Source organism: Leptinotarsa decemlineata, unplaced genomic scaffold (assembly GCF_025532065.1).
Source record: "Leptinotarsa decemlineata unplaced genomic scaffold, Ldec_3_MD MMD2_P_RNA_scaffold_9, whole genome shotgun sequence".
In the NCBI taxonomy this organism is placed as follows: Eukaryota; Metazoa; Arthropoda; class Insecta; order Coleoptera; family Chrysomelidae; genus Leptinotarsa; species Leptinotarsa decemlineata.
In genome coordinates, this window is record NW_027412536.1 from 13,409,326 (window position 1) to 13,422,694 (window position 13,369).

Consider the following 13,369-nt stretch of genomic DNA (forward strand, 5'->3'; position numbering starts at 1 on the left):
CACCTTTACAAAGGTAACTTCTAATCCGACAAGAAATAGCTTTCAAAAATAAAACACATGGGATCTACTCACCATGTTTTGGATTATTCAAGATGTCTTTCATGGGGCTTCAAACAGTAATGAAGTCATTTGTCTTTCATGGGGCTTCAAACAGTAATGAAGTCATTTTTCGAATTTTTCTACGATAATTCATCTTTCAATCATCAAGTTGTATCATAAAACAATGAAATAAAAAAAGACGTTCACTCGATTCAGGGTATCGATCGTTTGTCAAGTTTTCTTCAAGAAATGACATTTCCTTAAATACCAGCCCAAAAATCAACTAGAACTGTCCATATTGAAAAATGAGAGGATTTTTGGGGATGGGGACTATGGGAATATAATTTTTGTATTTTGGAAACTTCAGTTTGAGCTTGTCCATTGAGAAAATGTGAGTTATTTTTCCTCCTTTTGGTTGAACCAAAATTTGGAAAACTTGCCACCAAACCAAGATGATAGCTGTTACTCACTTCAGACTATTTGGATTTCTCCTTTATCAGTGAACAGCAAAATATGTAAAACTGAAATACTGCTGCTATTTAGAGACTCCTAGTCAACTTTGATTTGACTCTTCCATCTGAAGTATTGGTACATCTCCGATTTTTTTTCTTATTAGTCAGTGGGCTATGTTTGAAGACAGGCAGTAAACAAATCTAAAGAAATGAATTTCAAATCATCTAAATGAACAATTCGTTCAGGCCAGTCTCAACACCCTACACAGTAGGTTAATGGACTGACACCTATCAGAAAACAACTACTCCCCTGGCTAATACCACGAAGGGCGTTAGGTCGGATATAATCCAACGCCCTTCGTGGTATTAGCCAGGGGAGTAGTTGTTTTCTGATAGGTGTCAGTCCATTAACCTACTGTGTAGGGTGTTGAGACTGGCCTGAACGAATTGTTCATTTAGATGATTTGATTTATAGCCAGTCTTCAAGTATGCCCACTGACTATACGTGAAAGATTTCTTTCCTTTTACGAGGAATTGGGCAAATTTGGATATGCAGTTGGTTACCTCGTTCACAGGCAGATGGAGCGACGACAAACCTGTTGTTTGTTGTAGTCTTCAGCTTAGTTCGAGGAATGATACTCTGACGGAATTCGATTTTCAATTATCGGAAATCATCGACTTTATGTTGATGATATACACTACCTTGCACTGACGAGTGGCCAAACAGCCCGAAACCGGTCTGCAAGTGTGTTCCAATAATTGAAAATCTATTGCGGCAGTTGTATCGCCAACAGCATATGCAGGAATAACTTCAGTGAAGAATCCTGCACTGACACCTGTCGGATATAATCCAACGCCCTTCGTGGTATTAGCCAGGGGAGTAGTTGTTTTCTGATAGGTGTCAGTCCATTAACCTACTGTGTAGGGTGTTGAGACTGGCCTGAACGAATTGTTCATTTAGATGATTTGATTTATAGCCAGTCTTCAAGTATGCCCACTGACTATACGTGAATGAATTTCAAATGTTCGAGCCACCTTGAACATTTAAAGTTAATTTCTGTAGACATCTCCAATTGTTTGAAAGAATTGTGTATTTTTACCTTTTACTATCTGAAAAAAAATATGAAAATTATAATGAAGAACTCTTTACATGCGTTGAAAGGGCAAAATTTTGAGTTCTCCCCGATGAGTTACTGTGTAAATTCAAAGTACTATTCACAATGAAAAATGTTCTATTCAGCAATAACTTGTCGTATTCAATAATTTTGCCTATCAAAAAAATAACTAAGAAATCATACATATACTCAAATTAACGTTCCGGATACTAACATCTGCCTCCATCCTCACTATTGACACGCTGGTTAGCTGTAATTTTAAATGTCCTCAATATATGTCAAAGGAGTTTTGAAATGTGAAGAATGTCAATGTTATTGATTGATTTCAGAAACATTCCATGTAGTTCTCTGATAAAAGCCTACTGTAATTACGCCACTATATATCTGTCTTCAAGACCAGTAGCCAAGTACGATCCATTTCTGAGTAGTTTTTCGAGTATATTCAAAAAATGAGGTGAACTTTCATTTCTCTAAAAAAATATTGATTTAGTCTTCAAAGCAGTTCTCATATGCACTTCTTGGTATTTCCTAGAGCTCTCTCAGCTCTCTTATCTTCCCTCTTCAATTTTGGGAGTGAGAAAAAAGTTGCATGGGGGAAAATGTGGAGAATACGGTGATATTGTTTTTGGCCTAAGAATTATGAAGAAGCAATGACGAGTAAGAACGTGCATTATTGTGATGCAAAAGCTATGAATTGGTTTTTCACACTACCAGACGCTTTTTTGTATTGCTTCACGAGTGGCAAATAACTTCAATGACCATGTGGCAAGAAATACTGATATACTACGCCACAGTAATCGGAGGAAACTGAAAAAAACCTTGATATTTGATAATGAATCTCCATTGGGACTATTGGACTTTGGTTTCGATGTCATAACCATATACCCATGATTCATCACTAGTTATGACACTTTGATGAAAATTTAGAACGTCGTTGACGTCATTCAACAATTCTTCAACATCTTCCACTGGAGTAGTATAAACTGAAGGCTTCAGTTAGCTCCATAGGAAATAATCCAGGAGGTTTAAGTCCGGTGATCGAGCAGGCCTTAAGTGAGGTCCACCTCGACCAATCCAGCGATCTCCGTATGTTACTGTTGAAAACTCTCGAGCCAATATGCTGAAATTCGCTGGTTCACCATCGTGCATAAACCACATTGCATTTCTTGTTACCAATGGTACATCCTCCAGAAGCTGAGGTAGCGTTTGTTCCAAACAGTTACGGTATACCTCGCCAGTAAGTCTTCTTGGCAGAAATATCGGTCCAGTTAGGAAGTCACCTACAATTCCTACCCAAACGATTAACGAGAACTGATGATGAAAGCAATCTTCAAGCTCCTCAAGTGAGTTTTCTTCAGCCCCTTGCATGGTTAGTGTGGAAATTTCTTATGACATTTCATGAGAAACTGGCTTCATCGGTAAAAAGAATAAGCGTCAGTAGTTGAGGGATTTGAACCAATGTGCGCAAAAGCCATTGACAGAATACAATACGTAGAAGAAAATTTGCAGGCAGAAGTGCCTGAACAGGAACAAGTGCCTGAAGTTTAGGAATATACGCTGATTATTTGAACCTACATATCTTAGAGTGTTGGCAATTGTTTTCGTCTTGTTCCATCCAACTGAGTGTTCATACCGTCCGATTTCAAAATGTGTTGTGACGAATTTGATCCAGTTAATTAAATATTTCTGATATAATCTCGCTGTCCACTCTCACGCCCTTTTATTGCTCTTGCAGTTTCACCAATGTAACTTTCGTCAGAAGGTATCTTATAAATGCAATTTTTGTTTTTCTGTGATGTGTGAGAATAAATTTCAATGTATTTGTTGTTTTTTTCTCAAATTATATCTATTTTCGATTCGTTTTATCGTTTTAGATAGTTACTTATGAAAGGTATCCGTGGTTGTTGAATCGGTAATTGCCGAGTAGGTGGTTGTTGAATTCGTGATGCTATTTGTTTTTCAATGGGTTGTTTTTCTCTATTGCATTCATTGTTGATTTTATGAATGAATCTGGATAAGCGTTTTACTAATATCCTTTTTAACACCCGTATGATGGTTTGATAAAGTTGAGGAATCTATTAGTATGTGCTTTTTTTCCATGAACATTTGTATAGAAATGATCTGACGAATTCTTCAACATTACATCAGGAAAAGAAAGTTCAATCACGATTATGAACTTTATTAGTTGAAAATATTTGAAAAAGAATAATGTTTCTCATTACAATTTTTATAATTTTTTCAGATTGTGATAGGTGAATATACCCAAAAAAGGTCGATGGAAATCTTCTTTCACTTCAAAATTTAGTGTTGAGTGTGAAAACTATTTTTTTTATGACGCGGAGTAAGTACAGTACAAAGAAGATCCGTAAAAATAATATATCATCCATAATCTATTAATAGTATTTGAAATCAGGAATGGTAAATATGAATGAGAAAATGCAAATAAACTAATTAATGGTGATGTATTGAATCTATTACGTTATGAAATTGATGATTATGTAGATGGTTTGTGTAAATTATAGGTTTATAAACCTCGGTTATCAAGTTCAATAAATTGATTCCTCAAGGATACTGACAACATTGGAGTTTTTGTAAGATTTTAATTATATTCTTTTCAACTCTCTAGAGTAGTATATATAGTTCATTTTCAACATGAGAATTTTTATCCATACTTGAGAAACTAGTTATTTTAATTCGGTATCATTTTGCTCAAAGTTATTAGTTACATCTTGATAAACTTAGATAAATGTACTCGTATATCAATATTCCCAAAAATATAATTTATTTTTTGAAAATGAAAGTTTTGGCCTTCTACGTCTCCATCTTCATACAAATAAATATAGTTTGAAAAACTAAAAAGCACGCTTTTAAAGAACATCGAGCTAAAAAAGTAAAAATATTTTTTTAATAACCTTAAAACAATAACGAACGAAAAATAGTAGTATCTATTATTTTGAAAAAAGCGATGGGCGCTTGATATACAAAAAATATGGCACAAAGCGCCCACGCTAAATTTATTTTTAACTTTTTAGTTCGATGTTCTTTAGAAGCGTGTTTTTTTTAGTTTCTTAAACTATATTTATTTTTAATTTTTTAGTTTCGTATGCTATAAAAGCACGTTTCTTAGTCTTTTTGAACTATATGAATTTTATCTAAACTTTGGGATCAATCAGCCGTATATTTTTTAGAAAAATGATCATTGATATTTTCCGGTTCCGGAGAGGGAGCCTGAAAATCAGCTACCATGCCTAAAGAAGGCAACAGGCGAGCGTGTTAATAAAGAAAAATACTTTTTTCAAATGAAGAAATACATGTAAAGTGAGTTCAAACAATATTAAGGAGATTACGTACAGCGCCATCTGCCAGCGGATAGATGGAGCAATAATGTCGATAATTCTGTAAAAAATACATATCTCGCGCATTCAAACGGGAAAGAAGAGTTACAAACAAACATACATACATAAAGGTGAAGCTAATAAAAGCTTGTTAATAATTAAAATGAAAAAAATCCTTTTTTCAAATGAAGAAAATACATGTAAAGTGAGTTCGAATTATATCAAGGAGGTTACGTACAGCGCCATCTGCCCTCAAATAGATCAAGCAATAATGTCGATAATTCTGTCAAATAAAGATCCCGATATGAAATGAAAAGGAGAGTTACAAACAAACATACATGCAAACAGGTGAAGCTAATATAAAATGTAGGAATATTCCAAAGAAAAGAAGGGAGCAATCAATTTCAAAAAATCAACTATGTACAAATGGGTATAGATCATGCAAAGAAGTAACTTTCAGCCACAAACTGGAGAAGAAGCCCTCTTGAAACAGTTATTTCTTTGCATGATCTACACATCTTTGTATTGAGTTAATTTTTTGAATTTGATTGCTCTTTTTTTATGAAGATGTAGAAGTTGAAAGCCAAAACCGTTCTTTCCCAAAACACAGATGTTTAATAAAAAATTCATTCTTCAATTGTTTTGATACAAGAGCATGGATAACCGTGCTGAATCCCACTCAATATATTCAGACTTATTTATGATGTTATCCAAATTTACATGTTATTCAAATGCACAAGAATATACTTTTTACATGATATTCAAAATTGACAAAAAATCATCGCTATCAGTAACATCCAACAAGTAGGTACAGGCTCTGCGTCCGAAGTACTTAATGAACAATTGGCATTTTCTTAGTGATTTATTCAACAAATAGAGAGCAATTCCAACTTCACTCCAGAAGAAATGTTCATAGATAGGGCGAATTCTTACCGAAATGTCATCTGTAACATTAATTTCTAAAACTAAGAAATCCACATACCATTTTGAAGTGTAGTATTGAAAACCAGTTTTCTGTGACCATGGATGGATCATCTTATTGAGTTATATTATCTTCCGCTTCGACTTGATATTGTAACATATCGACGGTTTTCAGAATACACTCTGCGTGTTATGATGGAAGATGGTGTACCTCTATGAGTTATAAAAACATGTAGTTTATGCGAGATGGGAAAATTGTTACGTGACTATATTAATCAAGGTCGCCGGACTAAGTACGACCTGAGAAACAGGATTACTGATTTTTCATCGACCTTCTTTGGGTTTTTTCTCTTTTCACAAGGAAAGTATTGGCTTTCTACATTTTTTTCTGTATACAAAAAAGTGGGAATCTTTCAAAAAAAGGAAGAAAGCAATTTATTCTGAAACAAATTCTTCACAAAGATAAATTGATGGATGTAGCCGTTACTACTTTCTATGTTTTTTACCACTTTTATTTGTAACTAACGTTACTGCAGTTTCGTCCTATAAGGACATTTTCAAACTTATACATTGAACTAACAATGGTTTATTACATTAGCTTTCATATAGCACCCCTGTAGATAATAATAGAGGTACTTGGTACGATTAAGTACCTGAATTTACAATTTACTAAATCGATTTGATCATTCAACAGGTTGCACCCGCAATGTTTATGCTTGTGAATTTCCAAGGATTCTAAATAATTGAATTTGTAACCCTTCCTTGCATAGTGCAAAGAAGAAGAAGAATTCTGTATCGTTTAGATTCGGCAACTAGTGGTTGCATGCCAAGGAATGGTTTGAAAACGTCGAATAATTTTTTCCTAGTCTGAAGGACCTTTCATGTTCAGGATCCCGTTTTTGGAAATTTCAACCACATTGCACCACATAAACACTATTACACTCTGAACACGTAAGCTTATAAACTCCAGATTTCTCCAACTTGTTCACCTTATCTTTGTCATTGAAAAGAAAATTAGATAACCTGGCATGTGGTCTGAATGCCACTTCCACATTGTTTTTTCTGAAGAAACCCGAAATTATCTCTGTTCGTTTTCCAAAATATGTTAAGAGTTACCCATTTCTTGATTTCTGGTTGTTCGTCCTGAGGGTATATTAACTGGTAAGTGAGGTTATGGCTTTGTTTTCTGACTAACTTCTGGATAGTATCTGCGTTGAAACCATTATTATGACCTATCTGTGTGATTGTATCAATTTCCCTAGCTAGATTGTTAGCAGACAAAGGCAGTGAGAATGTTCTGTGCAACATTGAATTATAGACTGCTAATTTATGAATGTTGCTATTGACATTATTCATGAATGTCATAAATTGGTTCAACTGTCGTGTTGTAACTCTGCCAACAATCAGTTTACACTCGAAATAGAGATAGAGAAACAGGTACATTTCTTAGACCTGACCATTACACACAATCAGAATGAATTTGAGTTCAATGTTTTCAGAAAACCTAGCTATACAGAAATTACCATCCCAAGCGATTCTTTCTATCCAGACAGTCACAAATTAGCAGCCTACAATTCAATGTTGGATTCTATCCAGGAGAGGATCCAATCTCCTGATTGGAGACACCAAATCACTTGCAACCTTGATAGTCTGGAACATCACAGAACGGTTAGAGATTTGTCTCTCTTTCATAGATACTTTCAGGGGAGGTGTTCAAGTGACTTAGCACTTTCGATTCCACCAAGAGCAGTACATATCAGAAATACGAAACGAACTGTGGCTGCTCATCGTTTTAACTTTCAACTCAATACACCTCGAACTTCACTGCTTAACTCCTTGAGGATGTTTTTCCAATTGAATTTAATCTTCATCGATTCAAATCCAACGTAAATCGCTACTTTTGCACAGGACCGATTAAAGAGCGCCCTTAGGATTTTTCTGTAGTGCTTGTGTTTTGTCCTTGGAAAATAAATTACATAAATATTATTGATCCAGTTTACTGCACTTTTTCTAGGTTTTTTAGCGTTTGCGGCAGTTGCTAAGAAGACTACTACTGCATCTCATCCCTGGCTGTACAACTGATGACAATTTCAAAATGAAATGTCCAAATCAATTATGGATTTAGTTTTTTCGCTCCTACCGCCTTTCTAGAATCTGAAAGGTTGATGGCTCATTGAAATTTTTGACAACAACACCCGTTATGTGTTTGAAACAACACCCGTTATCTCCAAAACTGAGGATTTTCAGCATATGTTCATGCTCATCTTCATGGAATGTTACAACTAGAAGCTACTCCCAAAAATTCAATGACGGCATTTAAGAAACGCCCTATATTTCTGCACATCAGGGTACCACAATCACTGAAAAAATCCAAACTGTATTTTAATGTTAGTTCTCTAGCTGATTATTTTCGAATGATGAAAAGAAGTCATCTTATCACCGACCATCAGACATCCATCGTATAACAATGGACCCATCAAAAAACAAATGACAAATGAGTAAACAACGTATGAAACACATGTCAAATAATAGGTATCACACATCACGTCACGCACGCACGATCATCACATGAGAGGATGATGCAGTTCTCAGTACACCAAACGTTGAACATAACCTCAAAATTATTTGTAATTACACGCTCATAACAAAAGATATCCGCGAGACCATGGAAATGTCTTACACGCCAATCACATATGTGTCGTTGTTTCATTTATTATGTAATTTGTACTGTTGAACACCGTGACAAATAGTCCTTTGACCGTGACGAGGAGTATTTTAGTAGTATCGCTGTAGTTCTTTCATGGGAATGAATATATAGTTGAGTAAATGCTAATATTCGTCACATGTTATGAAGAAATCAAATTTCTCTCAGAGTAATGAAGGACAATTCCACTCATATTTACACAGTTTTGAAAAACAGAGATAACTCATAAAAGGAAAAAAAGCGGAAATAAATGAACATTACAAAAAACAAGTTGTTCGTCTTTTGACCCATTTATGATTTTGAGACAGTTTCTTAACACCCTAAACTACAAGGTGTTTCCTAACTAAGGTAAGAAACTTCAGAGGGTGATTCGTTAGGTTCATTAGTTCTATGAGCATATGTAAGTAAGTGAGTAAGTAATTTTATTCATTTCAGTTCAAATTGTCATTAGTAATTCTATCATAGACCCATGTATTAGATAATCTGTAGCCACCTAAGCTAGGCTTGTGTCGTGGCTGTTACAGACTGATATTGGTTGTGTTATATAATAAAATAAATACATGAAAGCTAAAACAGGTCGTTTGGTTATATATTACTGTCTACCTTAATAGGTTAAAACCCTAGAGGGAGGTAATAAGAAGAGAAGGGGGGCAGGTAATTAGGCTCAACCATTTTAAAATATTGATCATAATGATTTCTGATGAAAACTTTCAATTCCTTGTTTAATTTACAGTAATTATTAATATTCTTTATATGTATTGTATTATTTCGGGCCAAAATACGTTACAAAATTCTGATTATGACTCATTCTACAGCGTGGTATTGTAATTGCTTGGTTGGAGGTCATTCGCGTATTATATTTATGTGTAATGATGTTATTGGAGTTTCTACAAATCCATAATAAACATTGATAAGCGTATGATTTTCTGACTTGGAACGAGCCACTTGGTTGGTAGAGTACCTTTGTATCTACTATCCTTCTTCAAGGCTATTTTGATCAGTGTATTTTGTATTAAGTCAAGATTATATAGTGATGTTTTGAATAAGCTACCCCATAGTAAGATGCAGTATCTAATCATCGACTCCACCAAGGCAACGTACACCGTCAGTATGACATCTCTACTCAAGATACTTCTTATTCGTTAAAATTTCGAATTAGTTTATGGAGTTTTTTACTGTGTGATTCATGTGATCATTCCAGCGTAGAAATTGGTCGATCATAACGCCTAAATATCTGATAGTATTTGTTTTACATATTCGGGAACATCCACAGTTTTGGTTTTTTGTACACGTATATTAGTGAATCGTAATGAAGTTTTCGTCAGGTTGGTCTCTTGTTGAAGAGAAAGTTATAAATTTAGTTTTATCTATGTTGAGATTCAATCCAGTTATATGTCGTTTTCATTCCTTTGTTTGCGTTTTTGTATGTTTCATTCCAAGTTCGTCCCACGAATACTATAGCAGTATCATCGGCGTAGGAGAATAGGTTTCCTTTGAAACTGCTGATTTTGAAAATATCGTTTGCATAGAGCAAAACTAAATTAGGGCCTATTACTGTTCCCTGAAATACGCCATTGCTGACGGGTAGCGGATTACTATATGAATCATTAATTTTTACTACCTGAATTCTGTTAGATAAGTAATCTTTGGAAATTTCGAGAGGCATTCCTCTAACTTCAATGTTCTGTAATCGTTTCTCAGATACAGGGCGTTGAAGTTTAAAAAAAACGGTAAAAAACGGCACCTATTTAGCTCTAAGTAGATTGAAATTATTAGGTCCAGTGGAGTCTAAGTGGGCATCACAGCCAACAATGTTGGAAAAAAGTACGCCACTGACTTGTTCTTGCAGTTTTTATTTTTTTAGATTATCCAACTAAAAATACAACTTTTTGTCGCTTGTGTTTTTTTCAAATTCTGCTTCGTTTTAGAAAAAAACTTGAGGCCACTTTGCATATCACGAACACCTGCTTTGGAGACCAGCTGACAGTGATAGTGTTGTCATATCAGTCTAAGTCAGAATTGTCAATTAGCAGTGATTTCATCATGAATAATTTCACTAACGCTGAAATGGCTGACATATAATTCCATGTGCTAAAACATTCAGAACGCTACATGCAAGATTATGTAAAACTGGTAGTTTTAATGAAAATGCAGGTGGTGGAAGACTAGTAACTATAATGCCTGAACTAGAAAATGCTATACTTGATGGCGTAGAAGAATATTCTTTAAATAGTACCAAGAAGATTGCACTGTAGCTGAAAGTCAGTTCAAAAACCGTATGGACAGTTTTAAAAAGAAACCTTCTATATCCATATCACATACAGCGAGTTTAAGTTCCACTGCTTCGAAATTTTCACCCAAGATTAATGTTTTGCAAGTGGTTGATTCATGTGATGGCACACAATAAAAACGTTTTACCAAATATTTTATTTACGGATGAAGCAAATTTTCCACGAGATGCTATTATGAATTTTCACAATGACCATTTTAGAGCCGACGAAAATCCCAACTTCATCAGAGAAAGTCATTATCAGCAACAAATTTTGCTGAACGTTTGGGTAGGAATGATTGGTGACTAACTGACCCATTTTTTCTACCAGCAAGATTTATAGGTGAATCCTACATGTACTTTTTGCGAGATCATTCAACCATTTTGTTAGAAGCAATGCCGATACTTCTACGAGGCAACATGTGGTTTATGCACGACGAAGCTCTAGCTCATTTTTTTGTTCTTGCTCCTCAGCATCTCGACATCACCTACCCTAATCGCTTAATTGGACGTGCAGGACCTCAAAGTTGGCCAGCTCGCAGCCCTGATATGAATCTTGTAGATTTCTATTCATAGGGTCCTCTGGAAGCTCTTGTTTATACATCTCCTGAACTAGATGCGAATGGCTTAAGAAATCTAATAATTGACAATTGCAATGAACTAAGGAATACTCCGGTTATTTTGGAACGTGTTAGACAATCAGTGACAATTCGATTGCAGTCGTTTATTTTATCAGAAAGTGGATATTCTGTTAATTCACTTTGAAGTCGAAATTGTTTATTATTTACTTTTGGTTTTTATTTTATGTTGTCCGTGTGTATAATTTGTAGAAGTGATTTTTATGAAGAAAACACAAGCGACCAAAGAGTTGTATTTTCAGTTGCTCAATCTAAAGAAATAAAAAACTACAAAAAAAGTAGTTGCTTTCTTTTTTTTCTTAATATAGTAGGCTGTGGTGCCCACTGAGACGCCACTTGACCTAATAATTTCAATCTAGCACGGGCTAAATGGGCTCTCTATTTACAGTGATTTACAGTGATTTACTGTAGCAAGTTTCAACCAAATCGGTGTAAGGATATTTATGATATTTTATAAGCACGTTTTTTTTAAATTCAACGCCGTGTATCTCAGAATCGAAGCAACTCCGGACATATGTTTATGAAAACTGTTTTTTTTAAAAGGACATAACGAATCACCCTCTCTAATTTCCTACCGTAGTTAGGAAACACCCTGTATAATAATTACCACAAAATTGTAGTGCAGTTTTTTGAATGATTCATTGGCGACAACTGAAAGGTCCCATAAATGGTATTTTGAACTGTTGTTGAAGAGAAAATTATTCCTGTGACAAAAGTACATGTAATTAATTTTTCATGAATTTTACGACATTTAATTGATGAACCAGTGTCCTACTTATTTTATTTGATTTTTATCATATCCTGATGATACTAACTTGGTAAACAAAACGCGCAACGAGAGAGTGTTTTTGTTCTGGTATGAGAATGTTTCCTTTAGATTTATTTCATTTTATGATGAAGATTTGTCTCATCAAAAAGTGTGGTGTCATTTACAAACTTGAAAATTTTTCATGAATGGTGGCTCTGCATAGATTATTAGTGTAGTTTACGAACAGTAATCGCTGATCCCAGCGGCGCATACAAACATTTGTTGTTTTCTCTCCGCCAAATGTTTTTTATATTTCACGGCATTGCTTCAGTATTATAGTATTATTAGTATTCTGGTAGTATAAGTATTTCATTGAGTTCAGTAGACAATGACACCCCATTATTGGTGAACAATAAAATCAAAGATCATGGAATTAGGTATATTCAACAGCAAAATGACATTGAAATAACAGTAACTTCATGTATATATGAATGATCTGCCAACCTTCGTAGACAGTGTCAGGCGAGACACTGTCAAAACATGAAGCTTATTCCAACGCAAATATTTTATCCTTGAATAAAAATAAAACTGAAAAAATAACTTTCTCAAAAAATACAGAACTGTGGCTAAGGCCGGAGTAAGGGCCGAACCATTGTTTATCAAAATGCAAATTTTAACACTTGACATCTTATGGATACACAGAAACAAAAATGCGAACACTACGGGGAGTGAAATTCTCAAGAATTGTACAGAAAACTGCACTACATTAAAACAATGAAGCAGACTATCTGCCAATTATACCATACAGTGTGTCCGCAAAGTATGGAATAAATTCGATATTTTCAAAACCAAAGGTCGTTTCACAAAAACCCAAAACACGTCGATTTTTCATTTTAATATTCTATATTTCACAACGAAATTTCATTATACAGGGTGATCCATATTAATGTGATGACGTCATCGGTAATTTTTTTAAATGCAACACCCTGTGTTTGGTGCCAGTTTTAGATAATCCGTAACGGGATGATTGTGAACAAAATGTGAAAGATGTGCGCTTAGAAAATAAATATTATCGATATCTAATAAAAATAGAAATTATTTATTTTATATTTTTTTCTAATGATTGATTTAACAATGGGAAAGTAATC

The 13,369-nt window shown here is 34.5% G+C and overlaps 1 protein-coding gene and 1 long non-coding RNA gene across 7 annotated transcripts in view; both read right to left on the reverse strand.

The window, feature by feature from the left end:
- Positions 1–6,353, reverse strand: part of LOC141480631 (uncharacterized) — a 30,753-nt gene extending 24,400 nt beyond the window's left edge. The window contains exon 1 of the long non-coding RNA XR_012464456.1: positions 5,924–6,353. This is a non-coding gene — a long non-coding RNA (uncharacterized lncRNA). The remainder of the gene's footprint in view (positions 1–5,923) is intronic.
- LOC111505585 (T-box transcription factor bifid) overlaps positions 1–13,369 on the reverse strand; it is a 658,624-nt gene that overhangs the window by 196,490 nt on the left and 448,765 nt on the right. The gene's annotated exons all lie outside the window — the stretch shown is intronic.